The sequence below is a fragment of the Rattus rattus genome, chromosome X, assembly GCF_011064425.1.
Source record: "Rattus rattus isolate New Zealand chromosome X, Rrattus_CSIRO_v1, whole genome shotgun sequence".
In the NCBI taxonomy this organism is placed as follows: domain Eukaryota; kingdom Metazoa; phylum Chordata; class Mammalia; order Rodentia; family Muridae; genus Rattus; species Rattus rattus.
This window is the reverse complement of record NC_046172.1, coordinates 70,613,183-70,621,083: the sequence shown is the minus strand read 5'-3', so window position 1 is coordinate 70,621,083 and position 7,901 is coordinate 70,613,183.

The window sequence follows — 7,901 nt, the reverse complement described above, 5'->3', positions numbered from 1 at the left end:
ATCAAATTAAAAAAAGAAAAAACCTTCTCAAGCCTGGTATTGTTCTTTTTTGTGAAAAACAATGATAGGCCAAGTGCTATAAATTTGTTTTAAGTTAAAAATTTTATCTATGTCTGCCTGTCATTTTCTTTGTTGTGCATTTATAATAATTGAATATTAGAGTAAGTGTGGCTTCATAGAACGAGTTTAGAAGTTTACCTTCCTTTAGTTTTTTTTTTTTTTGTTTGTTTGTTTGGTTTTTTTTTTTGATAATATATAACTATTGGTTTTTAGAACTTTGAAAGTAGAATTTCATTGTGAATCTCTCTGGCCTTGCAATTGTTTTAGTCAGAAAACTGTTTACTATTATTTTAATATCTCTTTGGTTATGGATCTGTTAAGTTTCTGATCTTATCTTTTATCCTTTGGTAGTTCATATGATTTTATAAATGTTTCCGTTTCTTTTAATGAACAACTAATGCACTATAGATTTTAAAGTATTCCATTATTTCTGTAGTTGAAAGAAATGTTGCTGGTCTGTGTAGTCAAACATATCCTTTTTTCTAATAGACATTTGTGTTTGACTTCACTTTTGGCTAGCATTTTCTGTTACAAATTCCTGTTTTGTATCAGCTACAATTCTGTCTCTGGTGTAGCAAAATTGGACTTTATGAACAAAGCCTTCTTTGACCACAAATATGGGGAAATTGTGGAAGGTTTACCCACTGGGGTTTTCTTAGCTGCTAAGTGATCTGTTCCCAGTCAAAATCTATACTAATGGTCACCAGAGGAAGCTCATCACAAGTCTCCTATATGTTCATTCCGTTGTAATTATTCATATACTCATTGTTGCATTTATTCATTAGTTTTATTATTTTTTAATTACTGTCATTTAAATACCTGACAAAAGCAACTTGGAGACAGGGAAAATTTTATTTTCTATGTTATTTTGCCCATACTAAATGGCCCTTTTCCTTTTGGTGGAGAAGGTACACTGAGAGAAGCCTGAGGCAGCCTGTTCCATTGTACCTGTAGCAATAGGAAGCAGAAATTGGTGAATTCTAGTCATTTTCTCATTTTGTATTTTGTTTTCCTTTCATAACCTTTGTCAAGTAATTGTGCTGCCCACATTTAGGGTAGATCTTCTGCCTCAATTAACTTAATTAAAAGAACTCTTCCACAGACAAAGTTGAAATAAATATTGTGCAGATTATTCTAGGTCTTATCATTTTGACAATGCAAATGATGACAATGTGAAGGTACATACATAATCTAGGCCACTGCTGAAGAATTTTGTCTTCAGGTTTCTATACAACCCTTTGTCCTCTTTCTGCACAGCCTGTGCAGTTCTTGCCATATCTTTGGTCCAGTGTATTTGTATGCGTCTGTGATTATATCTGTGTAGCCTGATCAATCTCTCCTCAATTTGTTGTTATTGCAGAACCAGTGACCAGGTAAAAAGAGCACCTTCCTGACAGCTATTGCATTTTTTAACTCTGGAATGTTCTAGGGTCCTTCCCAGGATTCTCCTATTACAAGCTGATCAGTACTTATAACTACTTGAGAATCTTCATGAGAGGATACAAATTATAGGACGATCCCAAGATGACCACATATCAGTTTTACATTAATAACATTTTTCTACTACTTAGTACTGATTGCCCAATTTGGTCTTTACAGTCTTACATTTGCTACTAATTTCTCCTCAGAAGCAGGATATTAATTAAGATTTATATCAATGACTTGTCTCATGCATAAAATCTCATTCTAATTTTGTAACCTGAGATACACACTGTGATATCTTTTTTATTATTCTACATGATAATGAAATTGTGTTTCATATTTGGGAAACCATACTTCCTCTTTCAGTAAACAAATACTTCCCCTAGTTTTAATACTGTAAGTCAATATTAAACTTAATTATCAATTATTTAATCATCAAATCAATGATTCATTTAAGATTCACATAACATTTATCTAACACTATTATACAGAGTTTACAAACAGTGAGGATTTATTTCTCTTTTCCTGAAAATATTTTAAAAGATATTCTGCTTATATTAAAATCTCAAAATAAACAAAATTGCAAACAAGACTGATGGGAATCAAGGTGTACATGATGCAAGACTACATAACACTCATCCCTGAGTGGATATTTTTTATACTATATCCCCCTTCCTGAGTTTCAGAGTATATGCCATAGGAGGGGGCAGAATGATTGTGAGACCCATTAACAGTATATGATTATAGGAACACAATATCTTCTAAATATAACAAGACAGTTGTACTCAAGGACTCGACAGTTGTAGCATCAAGTATGAGACCTGTGTATGCCCAAGCCAATCCAAATCTCACCACTTACGAGAAATGGGCCTGAAATTTCACCCCTTGCCAAGAAGATACTGACAATCCTTAGCTGCTAGGAGAGCAAGGGTCAGTTTCCTCAACGAGTCTAGACTTTCCTAAGTAAACCACACTCAAAAGAAAGGCCACACATCCAAGAATAATTGTGCAACACAAATACACCTTGAGGCAGAAAAAAAAAGATATAAAGTCGAGAGGAATAGAAGGGAATGGATTTTGGAAGATTTGGGGAAAGGAGGGAGGCCATGATCAATACATACATAAAATTCTCAAGAACTGACACACACCCACCCACACCCCCACCCCCCCACACACACACAAACACCCACCCCCCACACACACAAACACACATGCATGCACACACAAGCTCATGTGCACAAACATTTTATGGCAGTGTAGCCTGTGCATAAAGACTTCTTTTTAATGTTTTTAAGTGAAAGTACCTTTCTTCAAAATAATACAATGCAATCAGTTAGTTTGGAAAGCATTTGTTTCACATTATTCCCATATATTTAGTGTTGGATGCATTTTTGTTTGCTTTCAAGGGGGAAAGGGACCTCCATAAGGTGGAATGTCTTTTTCCAAAAAGTTTATACTTAAAATACAACAAAACTAATATCCTTCTCCAAGGAGCCAAAAGAGAATTATGAAATATAATACCTTCACATATTATCTTCTAACCTTTCCTGGTTCTATGGTAGATAAATTTCAGTTTAGACCTGGAGGAACAACTCTTCCATGTTTCAGACTTTTGGCTTGTCCAGCAGAATTTGGACTTACAAGTTTCTATAATGACATGAGTTAATTTATTATGATTATTTTTTCATACATCTTTCACATGCTATTAGTTATGTCTCCATGAATGCTAAGCTGGGTAAAATTATACAAGCCAGTGCAGTTAGAATTTCAAAGTGCTAAGACAAGTATGGTAAGTTTTGAAATGGTCTGATAAAAGAATATGAGAATAATATCTTAAACATGTCAAGTATATGATCATTTACAGGAACATTCACATGTTCCTGTGATTCAAGCTTCATAATGTTCCATGATTGAAGAAGGTGTAGTAATTTACAATTTGCCTATGAGGAAATTTAAAGTCCTACTTCATAAGTAACATAATTATACTGTGCAGAACATTTATCCAGCTACATACAATTCTAAAGAACCTAGGTACATGTGTTGTCATTGATAATAGTATCCAGATTCAAGGATGTTACAAACAAATTCTTGACATTCATAATCAATTATGAAATTTTTATTCTGTAATCTAAATTGTTGCATATTTTCCCTATCATTTTGTTGGATAAATGAACTCCATTCTTATTCTCCTTTAAGAACAGCTTACATTTAGAGAGTGAATACCATTATGTTTGCCATATTGCCTAGGACTATAATTGTGAAATTTTTCCTATGCTCCATAAATCTATGAGTTGTATTTATAGTAATTAAATCTAGTAGGAAATGAGAAAACTATTGTAATATATACTTTCCGAGATAATATAAACAAGGAATAAAAAATGATATCACATAATAATCTTTATAGCTGCTATTGTCTTCTCCAACCTTAGGATGTGCACTTACTCTTGATAATATTGAATTTAGTGAATAAATATATTTATCTCCCAGTTATTACACTCTCATAGCATGTACTTGATTTTATGTTCTGTTTTCTTTTACACCTTATGAGAGCCACACTACTGGATCCTAAAGACCATATCAGTCATCTACATTTTTGCCCTTTTTTATACATTCTATTCATATACATTGTATTCAACAATCTTTCTTCAGTGGTAGTATTTCTATGTAAGTCTTCAAGTGTTACAGATACTAAAGCAAAATTGTTCGCAATGTCATCATCATAAAGTTATATCCTAGCTATGTTGTTCCCTGGGGTTATACATAATTATTTGTATTGCCAAGAAGTTTGTGAACATTTCCTTCATCTATTAAAACAATAGTATATCATGAGGAAAGTGCTTATCCAGCTTTTCAAAAGGACAATAACCTTAATCTTGGCCTTTACCCTACTCCAAAGGAAGATTGCAATATAGGATTTTCATCAATCTTCATAAAAGACCTTTGAAAACATTAATTTGCCTAATCCATAGTACTGGTGATTAGAGCTGTAGAAAAGACTTCCCTAAGTGGTAAAGTTTAAATACTTTGTATAGACACGAGTTTGATAGGTTTTTTAAACTTCTAACTGCTTAAAGTACATCTTCTCTGCCATTAATCGATTGGCGTTCTTTGGGCTGTTTGCTCTACAATGTCACAAAGGCAACTTCTTTAGTACATTTCAATGACACATTAGGTTAGGGTGAATACTAAAACAGAGAGAGAGAGAGAGAGAGAGAGAGAGAGAGAGAGAGAGAGAGAGAGAGAGAGAGAGAGAGAAGGAAGGCAGGGAGGAAGAGAGGAGAAGGAGATGGAGAGAGAGATATGCCTGGACTGGAAGAGAGAAGATAAGTTGATTTATACCTTTTTTCTCATCTTGCAACTCTGCAAAAACACAAACAGATTATATAGGCAATCATTAAAACCCCTTTATTTTATTACATAAGCCTAGATAAAGATAATTCCCTTTTAACACAACAGTGATGATGTTGCACTGCTTCCCAAAGCAGTTCTCTTTCTAATGTTTCATTAGCTTTGAAAACATCTTGCTTTCATCCAGAGTATTTTGACTTTATTTCATTTGTAAAGCAAGTAAATGTAATAAGTACCCTTTTGGAAAATCAGCCTGGCTTAAATCATGCATTCTTTATACAATGTTAGGGGGAGAATAGTTAACATTTGTAGCCTCATGACTTGCAAATGAAAGAAAATAATAATGCTTAGCAAGACATTAGAAGAACACATTCACCATGAATCATACTGCCCTTGAAGGTGCAGCTTAAAAAAGCAGAGAAATAGATTTGACACCACTTGGACTTGCAGCTTGGACATGCTGCATTAAACTGTTCAAAATTAATTTAATCTGAGCAAGGAGAATAATAGCCTCTCAGTTCAAGGCTTCTGATAGCAGTAATTTGCACTCGAAAGTACTTCCAAAGGGGAAGAATAAATGAAGGGCGACTCTCCAAAACCGAGTGAGCAAATGTATTCACTAAATGAAAGCCTCTTGATCACCCTATAAAAGATCATCCAAAAAAAATGACACATTCTAATTCATTCTCTTGGGTAGGAATTTTCTCCTGACTGTTCAGTTACTCTGCTTTGGGAATAGATTCATCACTTTTGAACTGTTGATGACTATGGAGAAAAGTGTCTGGCTTCAGTTGTTTCATTAATTCAGTTGCCCAAAACCAATTTGATGAAAGATCATGCAGTCATGGGCTTGGTTCACATCATTCTCTTTCATACTCTTGGAGAAAACATTTCTCATTGAGTAAGTAAGCAAAAGAATCATACTCAGGAAGTATTTAGGGTTTGAGATCATCTGTGATGGAAATGCTTTCATTAAATGCGTATCTCAAAGTGCTGACCACAGGGAAGTACATGTTTGCAAGCAAGGGTATTCATCTAAATAATTTAATGAATCAAAGTAGCTAATGAACTGACCAGTAAAAGTAGCCTGATACACTCTATGTTTGAATTCTATGCTTTAGAAGATGATGGCACCAGAAATAATTGACATATAACATTGGTGATTACCTAACATACCTTGGCTGACTTACATTTGCATTTGTATGACAGAGTAAGAGGGGGAAGGGAAAAGGAAAGGGATGAAAAGAGAGGGAGAAGGACGGAAAGAGAGGAAGAGGAACAGAGAGGAACAACTTAGCTGCAGTAGTGTTGGGTAAGTAAGAAGTAGCAAAGAACCTTTTTGATAATGCTTCTTTTGCTAGCAAAAATGGAAAATTGCAAGCAAAAGTGATGTTGCTAAGTACCCAAATGATTACATGCACGAAAGACAAAACCAACTTCATTTTCCATTATTTCTTTGCCTAGATGTTCATCAAATAATTTTCTGCATAAGCTGGGACAAATTATTTTTCCCTTGATTTGAGCTCTAATGATGGTGAGAAAGTACATGCAGGCAAAGATAAAGAAGTTTTTCCAAACAGCAAGAGAATAAGCCATTCATTAGCATTCACATTTCACTTCCAGGTCTTCAGTTTCTCTTTTGCAGATTTAGATGAAGAAACACCAAAAGGTCTGTATAAAGTGTATGGTAACATTTAATGTCTCTTTAACAATTAGCTAACAGTGCATATTCACCCTGTAGTAATTCAAAATTGCTATTATGCCAAAGACCCTTATTAAAAGAAAGGCTTCTAGGACATTAGAAATTTAAAATAAGTTAAGGACATTAAATAATGCTTTTTTTATTTAGTGTCACCAGTTAAGGATCCTTTGAAACCCCCTCCCAAGAAGGAATGATTATCATTTAAAAATTGTATACAATTTCCTGTATGCATAGTTGAATTTCAATTAAAATTTATCAACTTCCTTGAGTTATCCTATTTTGATATTAGACCATATTATTATTAGGAATTCTTTTTTTTTTATTAACTTGAGTATTTCTTATATACATTTCGAGTGTTATTCCCTTTCCCGGTTTCCGGGCAAACAACTCCCTCCCCCTCCCCTTTTTTATGGGTGTTCCCCTTCCCATCCTCCCCCCCTTGTTGCCCCCTGAACAATCTAGTTCACTGGGGGTTCAGTCTTAGCAGGACCCAGGGCTTCCCCTTCCATTGGTGCTCTTACTAGGATATTCATTGCTACCTATGAGGTCAGAGTCCAAGGTCAGTCCATGTATAGTCTTTAGGTAGTGGCTTAGTCCCTGGAAGCTCTGGTTGCTTGGCATTGTTGTACATATGGGGTCTCTAGCCCCTTCAAGCTCTTCTTCCAGTTCTTTCTGATTCCTTCAACAGGGGTCCCATTTCAGTTAGTGGTTTGCTGCTGGCACGTTTCTCTGTGTTTGTTGTATTCCACTCTCGAGAGATCTACATCCAGCTCCTGTCAGCCTGCACTTTTTTTTTATCCATATTGTCTAATTGCGCTGTATATGCATGGGCTACAAGGCAGGCCTCTGGAATGGGTGTTCCTTCAGGCCGTTTTAATCTTTTGCCATTTCTATTCCCTGCCAAGGTATTCTTGTTCCCTTTTTGAAGAAGGAGTGAAGCATTCAATATTTTGATCATCTTTCTGAGTTTCATTTGTTCTAGGCATCTAGGGTAATTCACATTTGGGGCTATTAGCCACTTATCAATGAGTGCATAATGGTGGTGTGTTTTTCTGTGATTGTTACCTCTACCAGGGGGATGATATTTTCCAGTTCTGACGATTTGCTCATGAATTTCCATAAAGTCATTGTTTTGATAGTTGAGTACATTCATTGTGTAGATGTACCAAATATTTCTGTATCCATTCCTTTTGAAGGGCATCTGGGTTCTTTCCAGCTTCTGGCTATTATAAATAAGGCTGCGATGAACATAGTGGAGCACGTGTCTTTTTTATATGTTGGGGCATCTTTTGGGTATATGCCCAAGAGAGGTATAGCTGGATCCTCAGGCAGTTCAATGTCCAATTTTCTGAGGAACCTCCAGACTGAT